The sequence below is a fragment of the Haliaeetus albicilla genome, chromosome 6 (assembly GCF_947461875.1).
Source record: "Haliaeetus albicilla chromosome 6, bHalAlb1.1, whole genome shotgun sequence".
Taxonomy (NCBI): domain Eukaryota; kingdom Metazoa; phylum Chordata; class Aves; order Accipitriformes; family Accipitridae; genus Haliaeetus; species Haliaeetus albicilla.
The window spans coordinates 13,472,526-13,485,440 of NC_091488.1; the positions used below are offsets into that span (position 1 = coordinate 13,472,526).

The window sequence follows — 12,915 nt, forward strand, 5'->3', positions numbered from 1 at the left end:
TGTGAAGTTGATAATGGAAAGCAGTGCCTTTTGCCTCTTAGACGGTATTTGAAATCTTCTGGATTTGTGGTGAATGAAGTAGCATTACTGTCTAAAAAGTGTTTGGCGCTCTGAATCCAGTTTCGTAACAGAGACAGATTAACAAGAGAAGCTTGCACAGCAGCTGATGGCTTTTGTGTTTGTTTATGAATAAAATAAACAGAAGAGTTCCATGTCATAGGGAAATGATAATTATGAATGATGGCTTGCTGAAAATTATGATTTCATTTCTCTGTATAATTTCCAATGTTTCTGTGGACAGAAAAATGAAATGTTAGATAAAAATAAATGCTTGGAAAGTTCCATCCATTGACTCCCCACCAGTAGATTTCACACATAAATTATTGCCCAGGAACCAGGTTCTGAGGGACCAGACCAGCCATGGCTGACTGCAAATCCTCCCAGATGTCTCAGGAAGATGGTAGTAAAAGCTGAACCAGGAGCTGTGGAGCTCAGAGCTCCACCACCCATGGTGTCAAATCACAGGCACACGCAGGGTCCTCGGCTTCATCACAGAGGGCTGGGAAATCCTGAGACCCCTATTTCAGGCAAGGTTTTTGCCATTTTCAGATTACCTGTTTTGGAGCCAAGGAAATGTTGGGCATCCTACTTTCACAGCTGGGAACATGAAAGCCCTGATCGCTCCTCTCCAAGGCTGAGCCACCCATCCAGTCTACTGGGCAGTGCTGTGCTATAACCAGGGACCAGCAAACCATTTCTTTCTGGGTAAAAAGTCATAAAAAGTGAGAGGGTATCCCAAGGAATAGTGGTTAGGCATTACTATAGTAATAGTATATATACTTCATTTTGCAAACAAAATCAAATATTAATTGAAGTAATTGAAGATAATGAACTAATAGTTTTAGTCTGTCTTATTTTACTTTTTGTGTTGTTGACCTTACCCAAGCCTGTATATATAGTGAAATATCTGTCATGCTAGAAAAACAGAAAATGGGGAGGGAGAGGCTGAGGCATTTGGGTTCAAGGTTGTGTCCTCAAACAGGCAGTGATCATTGACTATATTGCTTACTCTGAGTGATTGTAGGCTCTTTTTCTTTTCTTTTGACCAGTAATTGAATGCTGAGCTAATAAACCCTTTTCAGCAATTCTTTTCATCAAAGAGACCACATTCTCATAAAAAGTTTTGGGTCAAAGAAATCAGCTGTTCTCTGACAAAAAATGACAGTCAAAAGTCCCAAGAGGGATGGTGCTGAAAAGTTTCCTACCAACTTATACGAAACTCTAAAATGCATCATAGAAAGAGCAAGACCACCCCAATAAAACCTGAAAACAAGACCTCCCTGTGTATGTGACTAATAAGGTTGCTGTATAGTGCATAAACCCACACTATTCCATTGTAAGTGATTATTCCTTTTATAATGGAATATAATTTTAAAAAATAAAAACAACCCCGAGAATCACCAAATCAGCACTTGAAACTCCTGGATTTCCTAAAGCCGAGCTCTTTGTATGAAGATCATTTAATGATTTAGGTAGCAAGTTTAGACCTAAGTACAGATTTTGTGCACGTGTTTTTCAAGAATGTGATAAAAAAAAGAAACATTTGACAATCATCTGGTTAAAAAAAAATTATCAAAGAAGTATATTCATATTGTCCCTGTAACTAGCTGCTTCATTTATCATATTCAACATCCATCATATACAATATGTCAAACCATGCTTAGAAGTATGACTTTCTTCTTACTTTGCTGGTGGTTGCATTACCACCACTGGCATTTTGGCCTCTGCTTTTGGGTGTTCATTCTGTACATGGGAGAGGGAATGGAGTTCCTATTCCTTTGAAACACAATTTCAATTTAAAGGAAAAAAATAAACCAAGTCCTTTGAACTCCTTATAACTTTCATGCTGTGGGAAGGTACTGTGGAGGAAAGTGACCTGCAGCCCTGTGCCATGTGCTTTGTTCATGAGATGGATGGCTATAATTTACTCCTGAAACACTAGTATTTACAATGCCTTTCCTTGGCTGAGGGGTAAAAATGGTCTCCAGAGAAACAGAAACATTTTTTTAAGAGCGTATTGAAAAGAGAAATCCACAGGACAGCTGAAGGTCAAGGGAAGAAGGCAATGAGGGTTGCTTTGTCTTCTTTTCCAGATAATGAAATAATTCTCCTTATTTGCCTCCATGGAAAACACTTATTATTTTTTTCCTCTTACTCACTCACACACATGTGCATATGCACACATGCAAGCATGAACACCCCCCCCCCGCCTTGACCTCAGTTATATAGGAGGACCCTGGTTATATAGCAGGACACTGTCAACATCAGGAACAGTATGGTAAAATTTGGCTTTAAAACACCTTTTCAGCTGTTCTCTGGCTCACAGCTGGATGAGCTTATTGTCTGCTCTGAATAAGCCAAAATAACTATAACCCTGGTTCAAATTAGGGTCTGCTTCCTCTGGCCTTAGGCATATGGGTACTGGAGCCAAATTGTCAGCCATTACTTTTGTCTGGAAGATTTTTTAATTGTTCAGTGTAATAGTCCCAAAATACTCAGTAGAAAGGCCTAGCCTTTAGTTTTGACAAAACACTGCAAAGACATGATAGCAATGAATGTAATAGCAATGAATGTAAAAGGCACAAAAAAAATCCCCATGGGGGGATTTTAGATTTAATCTAAGTAAGTGAGAATTTTCCTTTCTGATTTTCTGCTGTTAGAGCTGCTGCTTATTTATGGGTAAATGTAACTCATGGAAGTATTATACTGAATATCTTTACGTTAGAAATATTGTGTTTATCCAAGCCCTTTTTGTTCTTCTTTACTAGCAATTCCTTGTTTCCATAAGACATGTATTAAAAAAATTGGTAAGCACAAAAGTTACCTATCAGCTTTTCCTAGACTGCACAGTCTTTAAGATGGTTCCCCACTCTTGAAACTTTCTTCTTTTACTGACCAACATAAAAGACCTGTTTTCCCTGTAGAAACTGCTGGCATGCTGAGCAGCAAAAGTAGAAAATAGACCTCACAGTGGAAAATAAAAGAACAGATTAGGAATCACGTTTGTTATTTTTCAGCAACACGTAGAGCTAATACTCCATAGATGATCAGAACATTCCCAAACCATTCCCAGAAGGTCTCTGTGACAAGGAACAGAATTAGAATTTTGACCAGAGAAACCAGATTGATGTCCATTAAAATAAATGCCTTCAGAGCTTTTTATTAGGATCTTATTCTCCCCACTTTAATCTCCTTTCCTGTCTTTCCTGAGATAGGAGCATTTATTGACTTCCTAAATCTCCTTAGTTAAGAGAATGTAGACAAGATTACACCTTTAGCACTGGATTTCCCTGACTTTAAGCTGGACTTCTAAAGGTTGGTTGTAAAAGTCTAAGCAGCTCACCCTGAGGTCCTTTTATCATCAATAAGAAGCCATTCGTCATCTTTAAGGCAAGATGAATGGCCCTCCGGAAGGTCTTGTTTCCCCCCAAGGACTGCTACAGAAGAAGCCCTCATTTGACTTGCTGAAGGTTTGGATGACTTACGTTTAGCCACCGGAAGTTAGGTTGAGATGAATGCCATTGACTGGTTCTATGAACGTGCTTTACCTCCATGCACAGGTGAATGCTTTTGTATATACATGCAATGCAATAACACCTTTCTGTTAGTATTAATATGCAGAATATATATATATTTATAACATTTGTGTTACCGTACTTATCTAGAGAATGCCTACATAAATATATAGAGAGTTGTATCTTACTGATTTTAATATATTCAAGTTCTGTTCCCATCATCAGGGTATCAGATACTATTGGTCTATTTGCATCTATCTAGACAATAAAAACGTAATTTACTCCAAAAGGCCAGACAGGACTAGTTCTACCAGAGCTCTCTTTCTTATACATCAGCAGATAGTATTTCATGGCTTTTTAGCTCAGAACTGAGCTGTTATAGACCCAAGTCACTGTGCTTAAAAGTATACTTACTTGCATGAATGAGCAATGAATGAAAACCATTAATGTCCCAGCATGCACTGCTCACCAATACTCATTTTTGTCGTAGCCAGAGTTTCTTAGTGTGTTTCTGCTTCATTTAAACCCGTCAATACCTCAATTAGTGCTTGCTTCTCTTCCCCTGGGAGGGACATTTACACATGTCACTTCACAGCCTCCAAAATCTAAAAGACCCATGGGAACTGCTGGATCATAAAATATATCCCGATTAAAGCTTGTGTTTTCTAGTAACTTTCTGCCTTTTTTTTTTTTTCTTTTAAACTTGTAAACTGTTCAGGTATTTTTAATGGAAGGGCACAAATGGAAAGTTTAAAGCATAACCACTTATAAGAAAATAAATACCCTCCCATGTGATTCTACAGTCTCTATTTTTTACTGATTTGGATTCAGTAAGTCAGAAAAAAATTAAAGCGCTGTATTTTACAATTATGACAGCAGTAACCCTCTCAATTAACATTAAAACTTGATGCCATCTTGATGGCAGACTGAATTCAATTTAAGATCAAAGCATTGGAGTAGTTATCTAAAATTATATATTCCTAGTTTTAACTATTTAACATTCCTGCTCTTTCCAGCCTGACTTTTATACAGGGTGATGAAAGATCGTAATTGATTTGGAATAGAAAGTGACCCAAGAAATTTATACTTAATGGACACATGTTTCTAATACTAATTTTTAGGCATCCGTGTTTTTCAACAATGGCGATGATGGTAACACTAACATTGCCCATTCATTTCCTGTGAAGGAAGACGGTCTTTGTCTAAGTCTTCATAGATCACAATCATATACATGTTAATGTAATTTTTTATAGATCTTTGATCACTTTTTTTTTGGTTTGACAATTAGCCAAGCTTTGATGAAGCTGATTTTCCAGTGCCTTGTGGGTTACCATAGTTTGTCACAAATTTCCACAGGCTTTTACTATAACTGACTGCAGGGAACAAATCTGTCAGCTTATCATTTCCCATTTTCTTTCTCTGGGTTATTAGGAAGTGCAGTTAGACAAAATGGGAATTGAAGCTGCATGGCAAAGCAAAAGAAAGTCACATTCATTTCAGAACCATGTCAAAGTCAAAGGAAAGACTGAGAAATATAAGCAGCTGCTGGTCTCATGTGTATCATTTGCAGACAGCAGTTTGCACTGTACAAACATAAAACTAATGCAGGAAAAGACCTCAGGAAGAAGAAAGAATTGCCTTTGTGATTTGAGAGAAAAGACCTTTTTTATTTTATTAATGTGTCTTTTGGTTAAAATTCATAGTTGTCATGCAAAATAAATCAACTTCTTTTCCTATAATGTGACCTGAAACCACTTCTGAGTGAATAAGATATGAACCCTAAATGTTCACAGCCTTTACCCTGACATATTCAATCAGATCATGAGCCACTGGTGGAGCTGCCAAGTACTCAAGACATCATTGTCATTCTTATTAAAGCTTAGCATCAAACAAGGACTGTTCTAACTTGGAAACACATGTTTGAATAATACTTCTAATCAAAGTAACTTAATTTATATCAGTGGAATAGCTAGCTGAAATGGTATTTTAGGGTGTACAAACCCCTTATTCATTCCCACTCAGTGATTTATTTCTTTTTAGATTTTTTTTCAAAGATTACCTTGTATGGATGTCCTAATAATGCAGTTACCACTGAGTCTCTTGTTTTGATATAGGATTTGTAATGCAAACTTAGGTAGCTGGGACATGGACTGGTCATGTTTATGTTTAATAACTCTCTATTATTTATATATCATAACTCTCATGGGCATCACTCTTCACTAAATAGAAACATAAAGATGCCATTTCTGCTGTGGACAGTCTCTTTTTCCATGGCAGTACTGTTTTTCATACTGTTCTGTAAGAAAATTATTTGGCTAATAGAACTGTTAATGAAGCTCTTGCCTATTGTGCAGAAATCCATTCATCTAACAGTTTTTAATGGAAGCATACAAAAAGCTACTAACCTTCCTTTTAGGGCAGGTTGGGGGTAGGAGGTAATTTGATTTGTTTTGTTTTGTTTTAAAAATATTTTCAGGAATATATTTATCAATAAATTTTCTGAATTTATTTTGTATACACTATAGACTCCTGAAACTAAAACTGAGTAAATAATTCAGTCTGTCATATTAACTCATTGAATTTTTACTTCTCTCCTCAAATTTCTCAGGTTTATGTGTTGTTTGAAATTATTTTTCCTAGTCTGGAACCTCAGTGGCAATTAATTTCAAAACACTTGCTTTTTTTAATTTGAAATGCATGCCATATTGATTAGTTACGTAATTCACCGGGTATTGCTTCTATTTGAGAGTTGCATTGCTTACACGAAAAATTCTGTACTGATTCCAAGCAATATAGTAAAACTTTGCATTCAAAATTCACTTTAATAAAATATTTAAATATTTTAAATTGAATTTTTAACATAATTATCTTAAAAGAACATGTCTCTGAGGAGGTTCACAACAGATGAACATGAATAGGTAACAAACATGAAATTTATTTTCAGAATTAGTGAATATTGGTAGAGAATAGTTGCCATTAATTATATGTCCATTACTTTTGTGAAAAGAACTTGTATTCATAAAAATGGGATGCTTATTTTTGTGTTAACATATTTCTTTCATGCTTTGAGACATGCAGTTTGTTTTCTAGTCTTGGGCATCTCTTGAGGATGAGGACTAAGAGCATTATTTTCACCTGCTGGAAAGGTCACAGTTTTACCAAGGAACTGTGTGCTTAAAGTAAAGTATTTAAGCACTCCTATTGTTTTTAAATTCTCTGCTAGATTCAGGACACCATTTGAATTCTGGAGAGATGCTACTTAAGCAAAAATGTCACTTATCAGAAAGGGAAAACTGAAGTTAACAGAAGAATTTTAGCAACGCATTCACTGACACCTGGACGTCTACTAAATTTGAAAATAAATTAACAAATAGATATCAACTAATTACAGTGTGAGAGCTAGTCTCCCTTAAATGTACATAATATATTTGCATGGGCTCTCTTTACCTGAGCAAAAGTGGATTAAGGAAGAGGGAATTTGGTTTTGAGGTAGAAAAATCTCATTTGTCATGGACAGAAGGGCATTCTCACTGTAGCTGACCAACATGAGAGGACGTGCTGAATTTGGCTTAAATGTTAAATTAGAATTTTAATTCATTTTTTTGATGTATATTCATATAGTTTTCTCTTATCAGAACTCCTATCCCCATTCATGACATTATTTTTACCCAAGGTTGTTAAAACTCCATCAAAGGGCCATAGTCCCTTGTTCTAGAAGCTGTACAAGAAAAACAGATGGCGTTTGTCTTCCGTCATTACAGCACTAGTGTGCACATCTCTGCAACTGAGCAAGGCATTACAGGTTCCTGAATGATCAGTTTAAAGAAGAGCCTTTTGAGGGCACAGTTCATCTGGTTAGATGAACAGCACTCTGTAAGTATCTTTCTTTCCATTGAGGAAGTCTGCAATGCCTACCTTGGCATAGATGCTTGCAAGATGAATCCCACTATGGTGACAGACATTTTCCCAAACTGGCCAGTTCGAGCACGCTCCAGTGAAGGAGCCAAGTTATGTGGGAGGACACTCTGCCAGGGAAGAGATCTGCAGACAAAGAGAAGTGGAGACATGGTGAGACATGTTGATATGCTGGGAGTCACATCACTGACAGGGTCCAGGACATGTCTGTTACCGAGCACACTCTCAAATTCTCACTGTGTTCAATTATCTCCAGATCATTATATCATTAGATTTGTTTATCTGCTGCATCTTTTCCATCCTCTTTCTCAAGAGCAACTTGAATATGCATTAATGTTCGGCTATGATCAGCAATCTAACTTTCAATACAGCTCAGAACACTTTGTACAGTGTCACATGACACCTCCCCATCAAGTGTGGTGCTGGCTGTGTTGTATTCCTCTCTTCTCACCACAGCCAGGTTGCTAGAAAAATGCCATTTGGAGACTACAGATAGCCATAGTTCTTAAACATACTGAGAACTTCAGTCAGTCTTAGAATCATTTATGGCTGCTACAAGGATATTTAGTGTTTAATTACAAATTAAAAGGTCAGGAGCCTTTTAATTTGCTTTCTTCCCACATGGCTATTTCCATCTATGAGCTAAAAGAGAGAAAAAATAGTTATTCCCCCCCCACACTCCCTACATAATTTTTAAAATGAATGTGAATTTTGGTTTTCTAGTAATTTGTGAAGGTTTATTATAAAGGATTCAAAAGATAGCCTTCTTATTCTGGATAATGAGACTAGTCTTTGTCAAGGTAATTAAATGTTTTCATTTTTATTTGCATTCATTTCCTGATGAAACACTCAACAGTAGCAGAGAAAAGAAAGCTAGATTAAGTAATTTTTACTGAATCTGAGGAAAGCTCCACGTTGTTTTCTTCAAGAATAAGACAAAAGGTTCTTGTTTTGTCTGAGCCAGTTCTGTGATTCTTAAAAGTAACCTCGACTACTGAATTTTACGCTTCGACTTTAATGATGAAGTTGTTAATACTATAAAGCACACAAAGAAAGGGGAAAACAATGGGTTGCCCTGGGAAAATGAATAAACAAACCAGCTTTCCAAATAGAAGCCCAACTTTAAACAGAGAAATCTCCTAAATTAATGCTGCTGGCAGTGATATGCATACCTTGAAAATGGAAATCTACCTGGACTTGTGCAAAGCATTTTACACTGTCCTGCACAACATCCTTGCCTCTAAATTGGCTAGACATAGATTTGATGGATGGACCACTCGGTGGATAAGGAACTGGCTGGATGGTCGCACTCAAAGAGTTGCGGTCAACGGCTCGATGTCCAAGTGGAGACCAGCAATGAGTGGCGTTCCTCAGGGGTCAGTATTGGGACTGGTGCTGTTTAACATTTTCGTCAGGCACATGGACAGTGTGACTGAGTGCACCCTCAGCAAGTTTGCTGATGACACCAAGCTGTGTGGTGCAGTCGACACGCTGGAGGGAAGGGATGCCATCCAGAGGGACCTTGACAGGCTTGAGAGGTGGGGCCATGTGAACCTCATGAAGTTCAACAAGGCCAAGTTCAAGGTCCTGCACATGGGTCGGGCAATCCCAAGCACAAATACAGGCTGGGCAGAGAATGGATTGAGAGCAGCCCTGAGGAGAAGGACTTGGGGGTGTTGGTTGACAAGAAGCTCAACATGACCCGGCAATGTGCGTTTGCAGCCCAGAAAGCCAATCGTATCCTGGGCTGCATCAAAAGAAGCGTGACCAGGAGTGGTCAAGGGAGGTGATTCTCGACATGGACCTGTTGGACCGAGTCCAGAGGAGGGCTACGAAGATGATCGGGGCACCTCTGGAGCACCTCTGGAGCACCTCTCCTATGAAGACAGGCTGAGAGAGTTGGGGTTGTTCAGCCTGGAGAAGAGAAGGCTCCAGAGAGACCTTATAGCAGCCTTCCAGTACCTAGAGGGGGCCTACGAGAAAGCTGGAGAGGGACTTTTTACAAGGGCATGTGGTGATAGGACACGGGGTAATGGCTTTAAACTAAAAGAGGGTAGATTTAGATTAGATGTAAGGAAGAAAATCTTTACTATGAGGGTAGTGAAGCACTGTCACAGGTTGCCCAGAGAGGTTGTGGATGCCCCATCCCTGGAAGTGTTCCAGGCCAGGTTGGATGAGGGTTTGAGCAACCTGGTCTAGTAGAAGGTGTCCCTGTCCCTGGCAGGGGGGGTTGGAACTAGATGATCTTTAAACCCAAACCATTCTATGATTCTATGATTTTATGAAATTATCATAATCTATAAACTGTAGCTTCTATTTTGTCCAACTTTGACCAACAGACCTTTAACAACGCACAACACCACATGGCATGCTTCAGAGAAAGACGTGGAGAACCCCAGAGGAGAGAGAATTGGATTAATTTGTCCCATAGGGAAGCCTACTCCTGTAGTACTGGAACATGATGCTATGCATTCCTTGAACATGCACAGCAACATGCCCTTCCCTTCCAAAATTCTCTTATATAAATACATATCATTATATGAGTGTGTATATAATGTATATTTGAAGAGATATAAAGTATACACACACTTAATAAGGCATCTGAATCATCTTGATACATTTCTAAATGCTTTCACTTTTTTTTTTTAAGACATCCTGAGAGAATCTCTCATGCATATATAGTACAGATTTAGTTTGCTTATTTACAGTTTTCTAGATTATTTTGTCAGTAAAGAGCCAGCATATTTATCTCAGTTATTTGCATTAGTAATTTGATTAAAGATAGTTGGAGGATGAAGAAATACATTGCCTAAAATATCCTTGGGAATGTGTCTTTGTTACCAGAAATCTTTTGACATAGAGGAAGATAAAAAGAAGAGCTTCTGGTTTAGGATCACTGGAGATAAATTGTGAAGAGTAAAAAATCAGCTTTGGAGGAAGGGGAAATATTTAGCTGTGAGGCATCGCTATGGCAATAAGGAATCCTTGTGGAAGATTATTGAGAGGAAGGGAAGGATAAGCAGGGATAAAGCTGTATCTGACAAATAAAGTCATCTTTCTTTACATGTTTTTATGCTGCTCTTATTAAGAAAGTTTGTTGGAAAAAAAGTTGAGCTTCATAAACTAGCCTCTGTTTTTTAAAAAGCGAGCAAGATAGTCGTGGTGTTTGGTTTGGCACTGTCACCCATCAGGGGACTCTTAGTAGACAACTGTTTAGGAGACCTGAAAGTGAGGAAGCAGTCTCTGAGACAGGCTTCTCGAGGTCTGTGGGATTTAAATCCAAACCCAAACATCCCGTTTTCTGTGGGTGCGTGCTGTGCGCTCCTACCCGAGAAGCAGGAGGAGGGTAAACCAGCCAGTGCAAGGCTCACCTGCTCCAAATGCTGAGCCCTCCCGCCTGGGAACACGGGCACCCCGGGAGCTCAGGTGTCTCATGGGGAGGCACACACCACCCCCAGCTCCTGGGTGGGCTAAGGACATGCTCCCTCCGTCACCAGAGAAACTCAAAGTAGGAGATGCTGATGGGAAGGAGGACCGCAGCTGTAGAGAAAATCACTAAGGTGACTTGAGAGGTTGGCATGATTTAATTAGGGATGGGGAATGCGGTTGGAGGAGGAAAACATTGCTGTAGGGGTTAGAGAACGTGTGAGATCCTGAGGAGGTTGCAGAATGAAGAGGACAGGGGGAGGTGAAGGGGACTGGAGAGTATTGCATTGAGGGGAAAAGAGGGAGATGTGGAGAGGTGCGGCAAATGAAGAAGGAAGGGACATGTGGAAGGCTTGGGAGACTATAGAAGGAAGAAAGGTGGTGGCACAAGTTAATGATGGTAATGTGGACTCCTTAATAGCCTGTCACTCATTTGAATTGGGTCTCTTATTGATGAACAAAATGCATAGAAGGTTATATTGGTCTATTTCAGGTGTTGCGGATGGGGGCAGATAAGTTCAAGTGCACATACCTGCACACGCAGGGCTCACAGCCCTGCAGCTGCATAGGCCTAGTATGCTCGCTTCTGTGTTTGGAAGCAACAAGCAGATGGCCACAAAAAGTGACTTTCTGAAATTAACCTCCCTGTGAGTGCTAGTACTTGGACAGACTCCAGATGAATCTGAATCTATTTTCATTCTCTGGAAGATGGAATCAGGCTTGTCCTCATTTTCTATTCTGATTATTCATCGTTTCTTCTCTTTGAATGCTCCTCTTTGACAAAACTAACCGGTACCTAATATCCAGACAAGATGTACTTCATCACTAATGCATATCAGTGCCTAAAGAGCCTCATGTATCTCACAAGACCTTTCTAAGAGTTCTTCCTGTAATTAGATCCCATTCGTAACTCTAACCACAGCTCCACAGCCCTGTTAATTTTCAAATCAGTTTGTTTTTGTTCAGGAAGCCTTTGAACAGAAAGGGCTGCATCCTGACATATTGTCATATCCAAGCATCAACAGCTCTGGCATGTGAAAAGGTCATGCCACCAAGCATTAACATTTCAGAATAGCAATTATAGTAATTCATTTAAATAAGGAATTTTTTTGCTGTCTGGTAGCGACAGATGCAATCTATGCAGGAGGAAAGACCGGGAAGGCCTCAAATTGGGTCCTGCGCCAATGTCATCTTCTTAAAATAGAGACCCAGAGAAGTTCAGATGGAATGAGTGAGTTGTTCTGCTAAGAACAGGCAAGCAAGCGTTCATGCATAAAACCAAGGAGAGTGGGCTATTGCAGGAGGCAGCCCTGGAGTGCAAGAGCTTAGAGAAGGGACTCTTTACTGCCACCTCAGATGCTTGGAAAGGAGTGGACACGTTCATTCAGAAGAGAGCAGTTCTGTGTGTTGTCCAGGGCTTTCCAGCTTCTCCCAAGCAGGGAAAGGGCCAGAACTGAAAGACAGACTCATGGGCTTTGATTCTTCCTGCCCACAAATGCTCACAGATGCTATTCATTGGTGGACAAATCACATGGGAGGGAAAGGACAGGCTACCGAGGACACCAAAGAGACCATCCTCTTTCAAAAATGTTGTGTTTGGAGGGGATTGCAGTAAAACACTCTGAGGATTTTTTCTTCCTATTTCCAGAAAATGTTCCAAAATGTGAAAATACTTGGGGTTCAAGCCTATTCTTGCTAACAAGAGAGTACTTTTTTCAACATTAAAATTTTTTAAAGTCCTGAATGATTAATGACGTTGACAATTATGTCCAAACCGTTCTGCAAATACCTTCTGAATACAATAAAAAACTGAAATCTAGCTAGGTTTATTGTCAGTTTAATTATACTTTCAGTTCAGTACAGTTTAACTATGCACTCAGCATATACTTGGACTGTAAGCTCTTTGGTGCAGAGCCTTTCTTTTAATTTTGTACAGCTCCTGGTTTAGTTGAACCCTCATTTTGATAAGTCATTACTGTTATACAAAATGGTAGAGCAT

The 12,915-nt window shown here is 39.1% G+C and overlaps 1 protein-coding gene across 2 annotated transcripts in view; it reads left to right on the plus strand.

The window, feature by feature from the left end:
• DSCAM (DS cell adhesion molecule) overlaps nucleotides 1-12,915 on the plus strand; it is a 471,653-nt gene that overhangs the window by 345,963 nt on the left and 112,775 nt on the right. The gene's annotated exons all lie outside the window — the stretch shown is intronic.